Source organism: Felis catus, chromosome F1 (genome assembly GCF_018350175.1).
Source record: "Felis catus isolate Fca126 chromosome F1, F.catus_Fca126_mat1.0, whole genome shotgun sequence".
NCBI lineage: Eukaryota > Metazoa > Chordata > Mammalia > Carnivora > Felidae > Felis > Felis catus.
Genome location: NC_058384.1, coordinates 52,351,288 through 52,371,271, shown reverse-complemented (window position 1 = coordinate 52,371,271; position 19,984 = coordinate 52,351,288). Strand labels below are relative to the sequence as shown.

The 19,984-nt window shown below is 34.6% G+C and overlaps 2 long non-coding RNA genes across 2 annotated transcripts in view; one reads left to right on the top strand and one right to left on the bottom strand.

Annotated features, from left to right (window-relative positions):
- The window catches only part of LOC123382846, a 123,737-nt gene that overhangs the window by 33,749 nt on the left and 70,004 nt on the right, over positions 1–19,984 (bottom strand). The gene's annotated exons all lie outside the window — the stretch shown is intronic.
- LOC109495463 lies at positions 3,283–10,569 on the top strand. The gene is made up of 2 exons (XR_006591914.1): positions 3,283–3,552; positions 9,763–10,569. It is a non-coding gene; the product is annotated as an uncharacterized LOC109495463 (long non-coding RNA).

The window sequence follows — 19,984 nt, the reverse complement described above, 5'->3', positions numbered from 1 at the left end:
TTCGAGCCCCGCGTCGGGCTCTGGGCTGATGGCTCAGAGCCTGGAGCCTGTTTCCGATTCTGTGTCTCCCTCTCTCTCTGCCCCTCCCCCGTTCATGCTCTGTTTCTCTCTGTCCCAAAAATAAATAAACGTTGAAAAAAAATTAAAAAAAAAAGTAAAATTTTAAAAATGTTAAAAAATAAAGTAAAATAAAATAAAATAAAATAAAATAAAAATGAAAAAATGGCAACATATTCACTTTCCTGTACCTAATCCAACCCTCTTTTTGCACGGTGGCAACAATAATGATGCCAAGAAATAAGCCAAAACATACAAAATAATCAAGAAGATTATGGGGAAAAGGAATTATATCTAAAATCATAATTATTGAACTACACTCCAAGTTTATAGTGTTCCTAGGGATATTAGCTAATAACAGTAGAATATACATATACAATTTAAAAATGAAGAAATACACATGTCTTAGAAACTTTTTTGCTAAAAAGGAGTGTGTTCAAAAGTTTGTAGAACACTGAGATATATGGCCACCAGCAACATTTTACATAACACATTGGAAGGAAATAGACCCTTTCATAGCCTGCAAATGATCAATACCCAATTTTTATAGAACATACTTTGAATGAGTGCAAAGACATGAGAGAAAGAAAGGAAGAACATACTTTGAGTGCAAAGACAAGAAAGAAAGAAAGAAAGAAAGAAAGAAAGAAAGAACGAAAAACACCAAGTAAGAATGATCTTTCAGATAAATACATTCAAGAGCAACTGATTGGGTTGAGAGCAATACAGAACACCAGTAAGTGAATTCAGACTGAACAGGAGACACTATCCCCACAGCCAAACTTCAGCAGGAAGAATTAGAGATGCTTACTAGAACATATTACATACCTGGGTTTTGTCATATATAGCTATATTATGAACTAAAAGTTGTAATAGATTAGGTTCTATCACCTCCAACCAATCCTGTGTACTTTCATCTAGTATGAATTTAAAAAATCCTCTAGATGGACTATGAAATGCTGACATTAGACCTGATGCTAAGAGTCAAGATTCTGGAGCCCACACAGATTGGAATAACAGATATTGTTAAAATGTCCTTACTACCCAAATCAATCTAAACATTTAATGCAATCCTATCAAAATACCAACATAAATTTTTCACAGAGCTAGAATAAACAATCCTAAAATTCATATGGAACTACAGAAGACCTCAAATAGTTGAAGCACTCTTAAAAAAGAAAAGCAAAGCTGGAGGCATCACAATTCCAGACTTCAAGTTATATTACAAAGCTGTAGTTATCAAAATAGTAGGTAGTGGTACATAAATAGACACATAGATCAATGGAACAGAATAAAAAACCTAGAAATGACCCACAACTATAGGTGTCAATTAATCTTTGACAAAGAGAAAAGAATATCCAATGGGAAAAAGACAGTCTCTTCAACAAATCATGTTGGGACATGAAACATGCCAAACAATGAAACTGGACCACTTTCTTACACCATACACAAAAATAAATTATAAATGTATTAAAGACCTAAATGTGAGACCTGAGTCATACAAATCATAGAGGAGAACACAGATAGTAAACTCTTTGACATCAGCTATAGCAACCTCCTTCTAGATATCTCTCTTGAGGCATGGGAAACAAAAGCAAATGTAAACTATTGGGACTTCATTGGGATAAAAAATTTCTGCACAATCAAGGAAACAACCAACAAAAGTAAAAGACAATGTACAGATATGGGAGAAGATATTTGCAAATGACGTATCTGATAAATAGTATCCAAAATATATAAAGAACTTATTCAACACCCCAAAAATGAATAATCCAATTAAAATAGGCAAAAGGCATGAACATACATTTTCCCAAAGACATACAGATGGCTAACAGACATATAAAAAGATGCTTACCATCACTTATTGTCAGGGAAATAAAATTCAAAACCACCTTATACCTACAGAATGGCTAAAATCAACAACACAAGAAACAGCAGGTATTGGTGACAATGCGGAGACAAAGGAATCCTTGTGCACTGTTGGTGGGAATGCCACTGTGAAAAACCACATCGGGCTTCCACAAAAAGTTAAAAATAGAACTACCCTATGATCCAGCAATTGCCCCACTAAGTATTTGCCCAAGGAATACAAAAACACAAATTCAAAGGAATACATGCACCCCAATTTTTATAGCAGCATTATAACTACAATAGCCAAATTATGGAAACAATCCAATTACATCTTCTTTATCCATTCATCAGTTGATGGACAGTTGGGCTGTTTCCATAATTTGGCTATTGTAGATAATGCTGCTATAAACATATAAGATATATATGATATATATGAAATGTATATGTGTGTCTCTCTCATATATACATACATATACATACATATATGAGAGAGAGGCAAACCAAGAAACACACTCTTAATTATAGAGAACAAACTGAGGGTTACCAGAGGGGAGGTGGGTGGTGGGATGGGTTAAATCCGTGATGGGGATTAAGGAGGCCACTTCCTGTGATTAGCACTGGGTTTGCATGGAAGTGTTGAATCACTCTATATTGTACACCTGAAACTAATATATTACACTGTATGCTAACTGGAATTTAAATAAAAACTAAAAAAAGATTCTAGATCTCAAATTACAACACAATACAGTGAGCAGAAGGCTTTCTAGAATTTCCATACCACGAGTCAAACTTAACTAAGCACTTTGACAATACATGAACATAGACACATAGAGAAGGGTCAACAAGATTTAAGTGAATGAATGTATTATTAATGTATTAATTATCTTGTTTGCCTTTAACTTTGGTGTTTTTATACTTTATACATATTTTATACATATAAGATATAAGGTGATATATATAAGGTGAATTTAATCATGATCAAGTAATTTTTTCACAAACAGCATGTTATCCCATTTATTATAGAGATTTGCCATATTTATTTTTCATGATATCTCTAAAAGTCTCAGTGTCCTTTTGTTATATTTTCAAGAGTAAATGTTAGCATATAAACCACATACAGGTCCAACTTTGCAATATTCTATTCAGTAATTATTTTCTAAGAAATCATGTGTGATGACATTGCAAAAATGGCACAAAATCTTCCTATCCCTATGTTCATGTCCTTTGCAGTGTGACAGTTTTTCCTATCTAGAGGTGAGGTCTATTTCTCCACCCCTTAAATTCTGACCTGTCCATGTGACTTGCTTTGGTCAATGAGATATTAGCAATTGTGATGTAAGCAGTGGCATACAAAATACTTGTGCAATGGCACCACCCTCTTTCATTGCCCACGCTCTTAAAACTATCATGTGAATAATGTCAAACTAGCCTACAGGTGTGGATAAGAGACCAGATGGAAGAGAATTAAGATGCCTTGACTCATAGTCTTGCCAGTCGCTGGACACAGTGAGGTCACCCTATATCATTCAAACACCAGCCATTTACCAGCTGACCATGAATACGTGAGACAGCACAGCCCAGCACCCAGGATGGGTCAGGTCAGAAGCACAGAACCAATCAACAGAATACTGAAGTAAATGAAAGGTATTTTTTTGGCCACTAAGTTTGGGGTAGCTTGGTTTGCAAATTTTAAATGTTACACAATGAATCGTGTCATAAATCAAAAACAAAACACCTTGATACATTAATTTTGTTCTGACAAAGAAGGCTTTTAATGTAATATGTAACACAATAAAAATGATGATGTAAGCACGTTCAAGATGGAAAATAAATTTTCAAGCTTGATATTACTCATTCTTAACTGCTCCATCAAATTCCAGATAAAGTAATACTGTTAATGAAGACTGCTTTGATTCCTTTTTCTGAAGATAATTTATATCTATTTTGTTCTTCCATAGTGTTTTTACTGTATTTCCTTAAGACTATTAACTTACCACTTTACTGTATTTTTTTATATGTGTGTATTCTTATCTCCTCTAGAGACAAGTTATTTTAAACTAGATAAGGGTAAGATTTTTTTTTTGCTTTTCACCCTAATTCTTGTTGCGAGTAACACAGTGCTTGGCACATAAAATTATTGAGCCTTATTACCTCTAGAAATTCTATTATTATTATTATTATTATTATTATTATTATTTATTGATGTGTGGTCTAATTTCAGTACCATGATTCAAAACTTATTCTTTGAAATAAATGTGTATGGAATACCTGCATAAGGGGCATTTCCTAGCCTTTACTTGAATAAATATTGAAACCTTGATATAAACTAAAGATAAACACTGGGGAGTATCTTGTGAGGGTCTTATTTGTTTACCCAACTTTTGTGATAGGTATGCTCAATGCTACACAGATATTGTTTCATTCAGACCCTCTCGTATGTGTATATGAACTTATATATATATATACACATATCTATAAACATCTAAATTTCCCATCTGTATCTGTATTAAAATAACATGAGTTCACACTCATGTCTTCAACTTTAACCCAAAATCATGGATCATTCTATTCTCTTGCTTATCTGTAAACTCTCACTGGGAAAGTTAAGAATGCTGGCTCACATTGCTTAAGTTTTCAGTTCCAGTCTACTTACATAGTGGTATCAAAATCATTAACCCATATGCCCTTGGGATACTTTATCAGCTAGAGCAAAGTGCGTATGTTCAGTTCCCTTTGCTTTTAACTTACAGACTCAATTCATTTCTAAGATTACTGAGGTCAGCACCTTTCTTCCACCTACTTCAGTGAGGTGTTTCATACATTTGTAATACAGTTAAATTCTCTTGTCAAAGTCTATATTCTTTACTGGGATTCCCTGAACTCCTAAATGATTCTTTTAAATTTGCATACGTTAAGTTTCACTCTTTGTGCTATAAATTTCCATGAGTCTAACAAATGTATAATGTCATATTTCACGGTTACAATATCATGGAGAACAGTTTCACCAGCCTAAAAAATCTCTTGTGCTTCACCTACTCATCTTTCCCACAATCACCCAAAGCCCTGGCATTCTTTGCTATCTCTATAAGTCTTAACTTCCAGAAAGTCCTATGAATACAGTCATATACTATGTAGACTTTTTAGACCGGCTTCTTTTGTTTTTGTTTTTTTACATAACTAAGTCAAATTTATTTCATGAATGTAATGACTATTTTAGTTTTTAATTATAATTTTTATTTTATTTTAACTCCAATATAGTTAATTTTTAGTATTATGGTAGTTTCAGGTGTACAATATAGTGATTTGACAATTCTATATATGATTTGACAATTCTATACAATACTCAGTACTCATCAAGATCAGTGTAATCTTTTTTTTTAATTTTTATTTATTTTTGAGAAATAGAGTAGGAGTGGGGAAGGGACTGGGAAAAAGAGAGACACAGAATCCAAAGTAGACCCCAGGCTGGGAGCTGTCAGCACAGAGCCAGAGGCGGGACTAGAAATCAGGAACCACAAGATCATGACCTGAGCCAAAGTCAGAAGCTTAACCCACTGAGCCATCCCGATGCCCCAAGATAAGTGTACTTTTAATCCCCTTCATCTATTTCATCCAACCCCCCACCTACCTCCCCTCTGCTAACCATCTGTTTTCTATAGTTAAGAGTCTATTTTTTGGTTTGTCTCCCTTTTTCCCCCTTTATTCATTTGTTTTGTTTCTCAAATTCCACACATGAGTGGGGCTTCTTATATAGCAATTTAAACTAAATCTATCTCCTGTCTTTTTGTGCTTGATGCTTTTTTAAATTAATAAGCTTTATTTTTTAGAGCAGTTTTAGAAACCTAAAAGAAAAATTGAATGGAATGCAGAGTTCCCATATACTTCCTTTGAACACATTAGTGTAGTACATCTATACAATTGATGAATCAACATTGACACATTATTATTAACCAAAGGCTCTAGTTTACATTGGGGCTTACTCTTTGTGTTGTAATGTAATATGAGTTTTAACAAATGATTCGTGTCATGTATCCACCATTACACTATTGTACAAAATAGTTTCACCGGTTTAAAAATCCTTTCAGTTCCCCCTAGTCTTCCTTTCTCCCACTATGCTAAACCCTTGGTAGTCATTGATCTCACTGTCTTTTTAGGTTTACTTTGTATTTTTTATATAATTGGAATGATATAGCATGTAGACTGTTTAGACTCTCTTCTTTCACTTAGCAATATGCATTTACGGTTCTTCCACGTGTTTCATGGCTGGAAAGTTCATTTCATTGTATTTTATAATAATATTGTATTATGTGGACATATAATTTGTTTAATTATTCATCTATTGAAGGAAATCTTCTGATTTTTTCAGTCATGAATAAAGTTTCTAAAGATACTGATGTGTAGCGTTTTGTGGTGACATAAATTTTCAACTCATTTGGGTAAATATCAAGGAGCACAAACTGAGAATATGGTTTGGGTTTTGTTTGTTGTTTGTTTGTTTGTTTGTTTTTATACAAAAATGTCTGTGCTGTCTTCTAGAGAGGCTCTTTGTGTATTTCAAAAAGTGGTTTTCAATTTTAGTACATTCAAAATATCAATTTTTTCAAATGGAATATTCTTTTGGTGTTGTATCTACAAACTCATTGTCAAATCCAAAATTAAGGAACTTCCTTTCCATGTGTACTTTGCGGAGTGTTTTTATTACTGTGGGTGTTGGGTTTTGTAGAATAATTTTTTGGCATCAATTAAGATGATTTTTAAGCCATTGTGGATCACATTAATTGATTTTCGAATGTTGAAACCAGTCTTATATGCCTTAAATAAATCCCACTAGGGGTAGAGTATAATCTTCACACATTATTGGACTTGATTTGTTAATATTTTTTTGAGGATTTTTGCCTCGATGTTTTTTGAGAAATTTTGTTTTGCAGTTTTCCTTTCTTATAATGTCTTTATCTCACTTGGTATTAGGTTTATGCTGACCTAATTGAACAAGTTGGACAGTGGTTCTCTGCTTCCATTTTCTGGGTAAAATTATAGAGAATTGGTATAACTTCTTCTTTATATGTTTGATAAAACTCATCAGGAAAACTATCTGTACCTGATGTTTTCTCTTTTGGAAGTTATTAATTATTGACTCAGTTTTTTAATAGATATAGGCCTTTTCAAATTATGCATTTCTCCTTAGGTGAGTTTTGGGAGTTTCTGGCTTTTGTGTGTGTGTTTATCAGGGAATTGGTCCCTTTCCACTAAGTTATCAAATTTATGGCCATAAAGATTTCATAACTTACCCTTATTATACTTTTAATATCAAAAGGATACATGGTGATAATCCTTTTTCATTTATGATTTTAGTAACTTTTGTCTTCTTTTTTTAAAATTATTATTATTCTTTGTTAGCCTGGCTAGATTATTTCAAATCTCACTTATCTTTTCAAAGAAACTACTTTGATTTCATTGATTTTTTTTCTATTGATTCCCTGGTTTTCAATTTAATTTATTTCTGGTCTAATTACTATTTCTCTTCTTCTGCTTGCTTTAGGCTTACATTGTTATTTTGTTTTATAGCTTCTTGAAGTGCACAGTTAGGTTATTGATTTGAGAACCTTCTTCTTTTCTAATATATGCATTCAATGCTATACATTTCCCTGTAAACACTACTTTTGCTGCATCCCACAAATTTTGACAGCTTGTAATTCACTTAAATTTGCCTCAAGTATTTTTAACTTCTTTTGAGATTTCTTCTTTGGCCCATGTATTATTTAGGAGTTTGTTCAGTCCACATCAGAATTGAAATCAAAATTCTTTTTTTGCATTTTTATTCTGTGATTGACTTACATCAGAAAATTAAATTAAAAATTATGACTATCTTGATGGCTTGAATAGGGTTTCCATTTACTAGAGAAAGCTTTTTGTTTATGTATTTATGTTTATTTGGGGAAGAGGTAAAGATTAACAGTTCAATGTCTGACTGTCTATCTTTATCCTAGAGACTCCTTGATCAACTACACATGTCCAAATGTTCCTGCTAGTTATTACTCTGACTCACCACACTTTATCTCCTAAGTTAAACTCTTCTAATTGTTCTTAAGAATCCTTTTCAGTGGGAATGTCATTATCCATCTATCTTGCTTAAAGAGAACAAACACCACAGTACTTTTAAGATACTGGTGTTTCATTCTTTGTGGTATTTCTCAACGTCTTTTTAATGAAAATATTTTCTGTGGCTTCCTGCAGGCAATAGTTGAGTGCTGGCAGAGAAAGTCACACGTAATACATCCATTCTAACATTTCTACCTCTCCACATAACATGAAGGAATCTGGCATTTTAGTTTTATTTAGCAAAGTCACACACTGGTCCACTTTTCAGTCAAGAAATTGTTAACAATCAATTACTTTCAGACCTTTGTGTTAACACTTTGAATTTAGAATGTCTGATAGCTGCATCTATATCAGCAAATTGATCATATCTGAAACTGCACCTCTCCCCTTTATGTTCCCAGAACCACGTGTATTCCACAAATCTGCAGCTAACCAATTTGAAAAATCTTGCAATTATGTATATTGCTGTGAAAACCTTTTCTTAATTTGCTTTATAAAGTGCTCCCTCCCTCACACGAAGCTCATACTGGGATTTGACTCTATTTGTAAGTCTAGCAAGATGACATTTTGAGGGTGGACATCAGGATTGGATTCCTCTTGCCAGGTAACAGTCTCAGGTAGGTTTTTGTTTTGTTTTAAAGGGTCTTAAAACAAGGCAGAAATATCTTCATTGTGCAGAGGAGGAGGTTAGCAATGGAGAGTCAGTGAAGTTGTGGATCCAGGAGAATGCGAGTCATTTGAATCATCTGAATCTTCCCATATGTCTTTATTCCATTCCATTAGAATCCATAGAGTTATATTCTTTCTTAGCAACAACCTAGCTTTCCATTAAGAAATCTGGTTAAGGTTTAAATAAAAAAATATTGAATTCCAAAAATTCACAAAAGCAAATGTTGAATTTACTTTTTTGGCTACGTTAATGCTTTGGCAGCAAATATTAAGATTCTTTATAATGCTTATACAAATTTCATGGTTCTCAGACTATGGCTTGATCTGAAAATTTTGGATTTTGCATATACCATTCCTTTTCTGCAAGCCCTCCTGCGTAATTAAAAGCATGAAATCAATCTCTCACTCTTATACAATTTATCTGAATAGCCTCTTGGTTCCCCTACAGCTTTGCTTTCAACAAGTATTTTATTCAGAGCAGTTACACGGAATTTATTTATTTTGTCCCTGCATGCCATGTGATAAAGTCTCACGCTAGCTAAATTCTTACTGTCTTCAGGATTGACCCGAGCAGAAAACAAAGTGCAATCTTCCCATGAATGGAAGGTATGTTGCCTGCAACCATGTATAGTCTTACTTATGTATGCTCTGGGAACTTAGCTGCAACAAGAAAATTCACTTTGCCTAATTCATGCAAAAAAATAGGATTTGTTTAAAAAAATAGGAAAAGCTTGATAGATAAAAAATTCACCGGGATAATCCTGATTCTCTTCCTCTGGAAACCGTTGTCAAATCCCACCATAGAACTAGCCTTTTGAGGAAACTGCTGGTGCTGTGCTTTCCATCATCAAGCGGAAAATGAAAGGTGTTCATCTTTACAAAGCCACTTCTCAGCCACTTCTACTTCTGCCTCAGCAGGTGAATCAATCACACAACTCCTGACGTTCTTCTCATTCTTTATTACCATCTATAGTGGCAACACTGGAGTTGCAGCACAAAGTCCTTGCCACCAGTCAGTTACTATGAATGAAATTGTATGAATGATTGGAAAAGTATTAAGTCACATATCCACCTTTTATTTGCTAGGGAACCTGAGAACTCAAATTCTGGTTTCTACGTCTGAGAGACAGGACCAATGGAAATTTCCCCAATTATGGAAATGCTGTTCAAGAGGTGATCATTAATATGACAAATGCCAGTTACAGTAACCAGCTACTACTGTTAGACTCACTCTTCCTGTTGTGCTTACCCATTATGACTTTTTTAAGCCACCTTTGCTTTTGCTTCATTTCCAGGGCAGCCTCTCACAGCTGGAAGTTTGTCTCCTTTCCTGTTCTCTTGAGTAAATCTAATGCATGATATTAGTATAAGCAAGGAATATAGGGAATACCAGCAAACAGCTATTAATAAGTGTGAAATAGAGTTTTATTCTCTGAATTTAGACTCTAATTTAGACTCAGTCATAAGACTGAGCATTGATGCTCTTTGGTTTTGAAAATTATCCCACCTTTAGAAAGGATTCCTTCTTTGGCCTCAGGCCAGAATTAATGGTGTGAAGAGAGCACAGCATTAAGAAAGAGCCCAGCTCCACAATGCTGGTGTTGGTCTCTACTTTTGCCAGCAGTGGGCCTACCACACCTGTTATTAAAAGAAGTGCTAAGGCAGCAGAGCAAGCAGCAACAGAGACAACATCAGCAGGAAAACCCCAACTGCCAGGAAGAGCATATAATTATCTCTGCCCTCTAGAGCACAATTTCTTAACCAAGGATTGTTGAAAAATACACACGCTGAGTCCCACTCTGTCCAAGGTACTGATTTGGTAGGTCTGAGCTAGTGTTTAGGCACCTATAATTTATAACCATACAAACAAATAAATGTTTCACATGAATCTGAGATATGATCTTTGTTTGAAAATACTGCTGTTATGGGAGAAAAGATACCTTTTTTGTGGAAAGAAGCCTGAGAGGGCTGATATTCTATATTTGGTTAATATCTACAGTGAAAGACAAAATTGGGAGTAATTAGTGTGCATGCCTTCCGTTGTAATCTGAGAAGAAACCTTATGCAGAATGGGAGGATGAGTGGGGCATAAATGGTCAGAAAGAATTAAAGCTCTAGGAGCACCTGGGTGGCTCAGGCAGTTAAGCATCTGACTTTGGCTCAGGTCATGATCTCACAGTTGGTGGGTTCAAGCCCTGCATTGTACTCTCTGCTGTCAGTGAGGAGGCCACTTCAGATCCTCTGTCTCCCTCTCTCTATGCCTGTCCCCCACTTGTTCTCTCTATCTCTCTCTCTCCCTCCCCCCTCTCTAAAATAAATAAACATTTTAAAGAAAATAATTACAGCTCTACTTCAGTATTCTGGCCACCAAAATACTTAAATGATCATAAAAGTATCCGAACTCTCACTACAGCAAACAGATAGTAACATTTTTAAATATTTTAAGTTTAGAGTTTTGCTGTATATTCACGTTTCTTCAGCTCGATTCTATTTTCTAATAATATTTCTTTGTAAGGTAGCCATTTAGTTGAATGGTTAATCTTCAAGTAGGAAATAGAATCTTTTGGCTATCTTTTCAGAAGATAGTTGATGGTATGTTTTATTTACCCATACGAGATATTTGCTTCCCATTATTTTGAACACAAACAATTCTACAAGATAAAATGTAGGAATAGGTCCATGGATGTGCAAATTCTAATAGAACATAGATTAGTATTTGGTATTTGATCATTTCTCCATTTAGTTATCTTCTCTTAGGTTGTAAATCTTAAAGTCTAGATTAAATGAGAACTAGACAGATACTACTCCTCACACATTTCCTTGTAACAGCCTTTTTGGAAATTTAAAGAGAATCAGAAAGTTTTATTTTCCCAAGTATACCACCGTACATCCAGATATTAATTTTAGCCTCAAAGTTCCTGATCAAATTGATAAGATCTTTATAGGAAGAAAAACTATAGGGTTTTGAAACCTGAACGACAAAGACTGTGGCAGGCACAGATCTTAACCTCTATGTATTGAGGGCAGAGTTAAGTTGATTAGTTATCTGGGTTTGATATGGGGGACTCTGTGTTTCTGTTGACCCCTTTTGTTCAGTGCCTCATGGATAAGGCTGCAGAGTTTTTAATCTCACATATTCTATCACAGTCTCCATTAGAGATGTAATCACTCAACTGTCAAATCTATTTTGAAAAGGATTTTGGAGAGAGAATACAGCGATTTATTCTTCACTTCTCTGAAATGATCTTTTCTGAAAATCGCACTACAAGCATACACAAGGGATAGTGTAATACAATCTCTGACAGCATTAGTTTGCTAACCTTATCCAATAAAGAGATTCTTCTTACAAAAGTTTATCATATTACCTCATCTCATGGTGGTATTGCCCTATTTGGAAAAAAAAATCACCTGTTCAAAGAAATGCAAAGAAAATATTACCTTTGAAGGATAAACACATATTTTAGTATTTTCAGGGTAACATGAGCAATGCCACAGGCATCTGATGCTGGCACACCATCAGTCTACCATCACACACAATTCACAAGCACATACATTGCCCTGAATGTAAAGTGCAAAATAATCAGCCCAATCAGAACAAGAATATTTACTTGTCATTAAGATTGAATGGCATATATTTCCATCCAACTTTATAATCGGAGCATCAGGCACTCTACATTAGCAATGCCATGGAGTATGCGCTCAGTGTGAAGACATAAAGACCATGAAAACTAGAAAATTCTAAGTTGTGATTTGTACAGACAATAAAATAAAATCCAATCTAAGAAACATTAGTCATGTTGTGGTGGTGCTTTTTTAATTATTTGGAAGCTGCCTCAGAGTCTGAATGATAGCTAATATTTTAAGATCCAGAATCTTTTTTTTTTCTGAAAGCCTGCTATTCACCTCAAGGGTGATAGGAGGGGATCCTCTCTTCCACCCTAATAGATCAAGGTAGGTGAATGCACAATACCTAACAGCAGACAGATCACAAAAACAGCCATTTACTTGTCACATAGATCCACAGCCTGGGAGAAGAGGCTCAAATGCAGGGTTTGAACTCAGGAGAACAGAGTAAGAAACAGAGGCTGTGGGAGGCAGGCTTTGTAGTAACAAGAGGATGAGTGACCGTCGGTTGCCACAGCCTTCTTAGAATAATTCTGCAGGCTGGCAGGGAACTTATGTCTGCCACTCAGGGATAAGCAGAATCTATGCCTGGTTTCCATGATAAGGAGAAGTATTTGGCTGAAGAATCTTATCCAAGGAAGCAGAGTGGAGAGGAGCACTGGTAGTTTGGCCATGTGAAGTCCTCTCAATTTTCCCAGATGTCCAAGTGGCACTTAACACTGAATCTCAATTTCAGGCCCTATACCACATCTTTGAATATATTTAAAATGATTATATAATATTCTGTGTTATTCTATTCTCATTTTGATAGTCATATCCCCGGTGAATACTACCTGGAATATAAGTAACCCATGAAGATGTTTTAGTTTTTAAAATCTGTGCCTGGTTTATTTATGGAAATATTTCCATAAATATTTCCATGGAAATATTTATTTCTGAATTAAAGTATCAAGTTTCACTTGATACTTATGTGAAATTCCCGCTGTAAAAAATGTTGATACTAACATTAAAGACATATTTTACTGTATACATACAGCAGATCTATGAATCCATCATTAAACAGGTAAAGTAAAGAGAAATCACAAGTTTGGGTTTTAAAGGCACAGGGGCTTACACCTAACACTGCTCCACTAAGAAGTTGGCCTTAGGTAGAATTGTGTAATGGCTACACCTTTTTCCCATCCTATCTAATCTCACAAAGCTTACCATTACTGATATATTATGGATATTTAATCCTGCTTTTCAAAATCACGACGTTCTGTTTGCTAGTTTAATGAGTATGAGTTTTCTGTAAGATAATCAGATTCAAAATAGTACACTTCTTTGAAAATCATACATTACTTTAGGAAATTTTGATCTAGACTTTAGAGTGACTTTTCTAAAGTCATTAAAAATGCAAACATGTTTAGTGTGAACATTGAACATTCAACATCACTGTGATTGTTCCACTACAATTTTTTGCATGCTCTACTTCAGAAACAACTTAAGACATGGGCGGTTGTTCATGGAATTTCATTAAAAAAATACACCTTCACTATGCTTCTTGCATGAAGGGAATTTTAACTCAATAAGCTGAAATATACACATCATTGAATCATATCAGGAACATATCATTGCAAGGAAATTTTACTTTTATTTATTTTTTTTAATTTTTTTTCTCAACATTTATTTATTTTGGGGACAGAGAGAGACAGAGCATGAACGGGGGAGGGGCAGAGAGAGAGGGAGACACAGAATCGGAAACAGGCTCCAGGCTCTGAGCCATCAGCCCAGAGCCCGACGCGGGGCTCGAACTCACGGACCGCGAGATCGTGACCTGGCTGAAGTCGGACGCTTAACCGACTGTGCCACCCAGGCGCCCCTGGAAATTTTACTTTTAAAGGAAATAAAAATAGATCAGAAGTTTATAAGTGTTTGAGTATTAAAATATATGGAGATAAATATGTAAATAAATTCTCCCAAATGAAACATTGTCCTTATTATTAACAACTTGTCCATTTCTGAGTGGCCTTCCAAATGAATCATGTTATTTTTTAAGTATAGAATTCTGCTTGTAAAAAGTAAACATGCCCATGTTGAAAACCATACTGACATTAATGTACTTCAAATGAAGCAGAATTCATACTACAATGCCCGTGTGGCAGGATATGATCGTACTTCTATCAGTAGTTCCTGTGTTACAGTAAAGAAAAAATCCTATGTAACTTCAAAGACAGAGCATGTGATCTGTTTGAATCATAGTTCAATATAACTGGATGCAAGGTTTAAGAAATTTACTATAAAATTAAATTTGTGACATTATTTCAGTTGTTATGCTGATAATTTTATGTAACAGAAAATAAAAGTTAAATTTCCTTAAACAATGAATATTTATTATTGACTCATGTAGTTGAAATATCCTAAAGTAAGGCGAGTTTCAGGCACGGTCAGTTAAGCGGTGGGATATCTTCAGATCTGCTGACCTCTCTGGACCAACTTATTTCTTTGGCTTGCTCTTGGGAACAGAAGCCATGGTGACTAGATTCCTTACTTGCTTCTAGAAGGGAGGACTTTCTGAGCCACAGGAATTTTGTCCTAAGCTTTGCCCTTATTGAGCCAATTTAGTCTAAATGAATACTGCTGAAGCCACCATGCTGGGCAGCATTCCAAGTACTCATTTATTTAAATTGAGAGTCTTTTTTGACATACTCATTTGACCAGTGGAATTGTATTACCTTGACTGTTTCAGACCACCAAAAACCCTGGGCTAGTGTCAAAGTGAGATTAGATAAAATGAGACTTGACAATAACCACAATGTCTACAATAATGAAGAAGAAACAGGGTGCCTGGGTGGCTCAGTCAATTAAGTGTCTGACTCTTGATTTCAGCTCAGGTCATGATCTCACGGTTTGTGACAGCTAGCCCCATGTTGGGCTCTACGTTGACAGCACGGAGCCAGCTTGGGATTCTCTCCTCCTTCTCCCTCTGCCCCACCCCTACTTGTGCTCTCTCTCTCTCTCTCTCTCTGTGTCTCAAAATAAGAAAATTTAAAAAACAAGATAACAATGAAGAAACTTCATAAGTATTATTACAGGAGTTCTTCAGGAAATGTAAATAATATTAATTACAATTTTTTACCAAATATTAATAACCAGAAAATTACATTTATATATGTTTATAACTATAATTATTTGTGCATTTGCTTCATAAACTTAATAAAAGTTATCTTTCTCCCCCATTGGGGAAAATAAATTTGTTATAACATGATGCTTTTTATTGTTGTTTTGAAAATATATTAAAACTTTTTTTAACATTTATTTATTTTTGAGACACAGAGTTCAAGCGGGGGGTGGGGCAGTGAGAGAGGGAGACACAGAATCCAAAACAGGCTCCGGGCTCTGAACTGTCAGCCTAGAGCCCGATGCAGGGCTTTAACTCACAAGCCAGGAGATCATGACCTGAGCCAAAGTCAGACACTTAACCGACTGAGCTACCCAGCGCCCCTGAAAAATATATTTTTAAATGGAAAATAAATCTTACAGGAATTACATTTTTATCATTGATATTTTTCTGATAAAGTAATAGAGTAGTTCCCCTTTATCCACAGGGGATGTGTTTCAAGACCTCCAATCAATGCCTAAAACCATAGATAGCACAAAACACTATATATGTTTTTTCTACTATTTTTCCTATATTATTTATATTATGATAAAGTTTAATTTATAAATTAGGCACAGTAAGAAATTAACAATAACTAACAGTGAACTAGAATAATTATAATAATATAACGTAATAAAAGTTATATGCCAAATTATGGAAAGAGCCTAAATGTCCATCAACTGATGAATGGATAAAGAAATTGTGGTTCATATACACAATGGAATACTATGTGGCAATGAGAAAGAATGAAATATGGCCTTTTGTAGCAATGTGGATGGAACTGGAGACTGTTATGCTAAGTGAAGTAAGTCATACAGAGAAAGACAGATACCGTATGTTTTCACTCTTATGTGGATCCTGAGAAACTTAACAGAAGACCAAGGGAGAGGGGAAGGAAAAAAAAAAAAGGTTAGAGAGGGAGGGAGTCAAAACACAAGAGACGCTTAAAAACTGAGAAGGAACTGAGGGTTGATGGGGGGTGGGAGGAAGGCGAGGGTGGGTGATGGGTATTGAGGAGGGCACCTGTTGGGATGAGCACTGGGTGTTGTATGGAAACCAATTTGACAATAAATTTCATATTTAAAAAAAGTTATATGAATGCAGCCTTTCTCTCTCTCAAAATATCTTGTACTGGACTTGCCTTTCTTCTCGTGATGATCTGAGATGATACCATGCCTCTGTGATGAGATGAAGTAAGTGAATGACATAGGAATTGTGAGCTAGGCTTAGGCACTACTGACCTTCTGATGATACATCAAAAAAGGGATCAGTCATCTGCATCAGGACCACAGTCAACAGCAGGTAAACAAAACTGTACAAGTGAAACTGAATAAGGGGATCTACTACCGTATAATTTCATTTAAAACAAGAAGGAAATATGGGAATCAGTAAAGAATAAAAAATTAATATCCCAGTTAATTCAGACTCTTAGTGTTCAATTTAACAATATAATAGTGCATTGTGTTTCAGTCTTTTTTTTCTATATAAATATAATTATAAAATTAAAAGAAATATTTTGGAATCATATTGTGCAATATACCTTGTTTCTCAAATTATGCTTTCTTCACTCATAACATTAAATCATGACCATTTTTTATTGTCAATAAATATTCCTTCTGCTTAAACCGTGCAGTTGAGAGATTTACCATTGTATATTTAACCCTTTCCCCTATTGTTTTGCCATCATTCTCACTATTGGGAATACTATTGCAGTGGATATCCTTACTCATAAACTTTTGCTCACATCCTTTATTTCTATTTTAGGATTGTTTTCTTTATAAATACCGTTTCTATTTCAAGAATATTTGCTTCCAGTTTTACTGTTAATGTGTTACCCTGAATGCATTCCATCTCAATGAGAATCCCCTTGAGAATGAATACGTTATCTACTGTATTTTTACCTCTGTTAATTTTAATATATAACAATTTAATGATTTCAGCATTCACCTTGTGGACACAATAAATAGTATTTTGCAAATGTTTACAATTTTCTTTGTTTCTGAGGTTAACAAAAGGCAGAATTCTTATAAAAGTCAAATATGCAGCCTCTAGGGTTGGAGGGATTAGCCAAGGAGGAGAAAGGAGGGGAAGGCATTGGGAGGGAACATGCTAATATCCTAGAGTCCCTGGGATAATGTAGTTTTAAATGGAGTAACATAGGGGTGCCTGGGTGGCTCAGTCAGTTAAGCATCGGACTTCAGCTCAGGTCATGATTTTGAGGTTTGTGGGTTTGAACTCTGCATCGGGCTCTGTGCTGACAGCTCAGAGCCTGGAGCCTGCTTCAGATTCTGTGTCTTCCTCTCTCTGCCCCTCCCCTGCTCATTCTCTCTCTCTCTCCCTCTCTCTCTCTCTCTGTCTCAAAAATAAATAGACGTTAGAAAAAAATTTTGAATTGGGTATCATAATTCAAACCAATATTTGGCTTTTATATTTCTACAGTTTTCTTATTTAGGAAAAGTATATTATTTTTATACCTCTAGCATGTTCTAAAACCCTTTATATATTTTAAAGTGTATTTATTTATTTTGACAGAGAGAGGAGAGAGAGAGAGAGAGAGAGAGAGAGAGAGAGAGAGAGCGAGCTGGGAGAAGCAGAGAATCCCAAGCAGGCTCTGTGCCAGGTTCAAACTCACAAAAGGCGAGATCCTGACCTGAGCCAAAATCAAGAGTCAAATGCTTAACCAATGGAGCCACCCAAGCATCCCAACCCTTTATATATTTTATCTGAGTCTAAGTCTTTTAAATGATACGTTAAAAATGAATATTTTTGATGGGCAAATAAAATGATACCAAATGGAAGAAATTATTTTTATTTTACTGAGCCAAATATTATCATTGGTTGCATTCTTATCTTATATGCTTTAAAAGAACCATGAGTATACTGCTTTGGAACAGGCAAAAAGGTTTTGTTTACATTCTGAATACATATTCCAGTCCAGTTATTTGTTGGGTCAGATTTAATATTCCTTTCACTCCATGCTTTTGTATAAAGCAGTATGCTTTTATTCTGCTTTTTTCAGTATCAAAATAGGCTGATAGAATAAATAAAATACTTTGTTAAGTTTCAAGAAAAAAATTCAACATCTATTGTCATTTTGAATGGCAAGACATTTATCTTACAAGTTCATATGGCGAAGTGAAAATGGAAAACAAGCCTCGTTACCAAATATGGGTTTGTCAATTATGAGAAAGATACCCTAAAAATATAAAGAAAAATAATTGTAATTATCTATGTCCAATATGAAATTAATCTGTTCAAATTGCTTTTTTTGTTCCCCTAGCTTCCTGTCCTTCTATCTGAATGGAGCAGGTTCTTACAATTACATGCTGTGGTGCACAGGCCCTCCTTCCTCCCTGATACCGAGCTTTAATGAATTTCATTATTCTTTTTTAATTTACATACTCTTGCAGAATAAAGATTCCCAAATCATTAACTAATTTGATATGTCTGAAATACCAATTCAATTGTCTGGTCCCCTGAGATTTTCAAATATCTTGTTCAAACACCTCTTAACTTAGTTTCTTAATTAGATACACCGTGATGGATGGGCTTTTATACCACAGTCTCAGAGGGACAGCGAATCAGCCTAATTTTTATGACAATTTAGGAGACTTAGATTAAAACTCAGTTAAAATAATCAAGCCGGAGATCATGAAGAAATATTCAGAGTCCCATGAATAAGTGTTTAATTTACAGAGATCTTAAGTAATATCATCAATGTTAAGAATGCTGATCACGTTCTGTTAGTAAAGGGTAAAGATTGCCGAACGAGATTTTAAAATATGTTATTTGGTTTTAAAGAAAAATACTTCTTTAAAAAGATGTCAGGTTTATAGAAAAAGGAATTAAGACATTAGACATCATAATAAACAATACTGTAAAACTTGTTGAAATTTTCAAAGGGCTTTTTTTTTCTCCTAGCTTCCAAAGGAGCCAAAAAACATATCATTTTTGTCTACATAATTCCTTCTATTTTGATATTTACTTTTATGTAAAATGAATATAAAAAAATATTCCCATGTTAAACAAAAACAAGACTGAAAAAAGAGTTTTGCATGTGTTTTGCTAAAAGTTTTCTATTTTACAATGGTATTATTATATGTCTGAAGGTTTTTATATTATACTGGCATATATGTATATATCGGAATTCGCCTCTAAAAGTCATATTTTAGAGAATCTGATTTAAATCCTCAACAATTTCATGCATTTAAAAAGGATTAATTTAATTTGTTAATAAATATAATTCTCCCTAGTTACTGGAAGGAAAACAGCAGGCTATATAGAGTGTTACTTTCTACAAACTAGTTAATAGAATGCACTTGAATATTATAGTAGTGATAATTTTAGAGGAATACTGGAAATATTAATTTTGTCATATTGTGCCTTAAGTTCCTGGCAAGGAGCAGTCACTCAATAATTATGTACTAAATGAAATAATTCTAAAGTCCGTTTCATCATTAGCATATCCACTAGACTGTGTATATTTCTAGCCTGGCAAGGAAATGTACTGGTAGAGAAATGATGAATTTACCTTTAAAAAGCCAG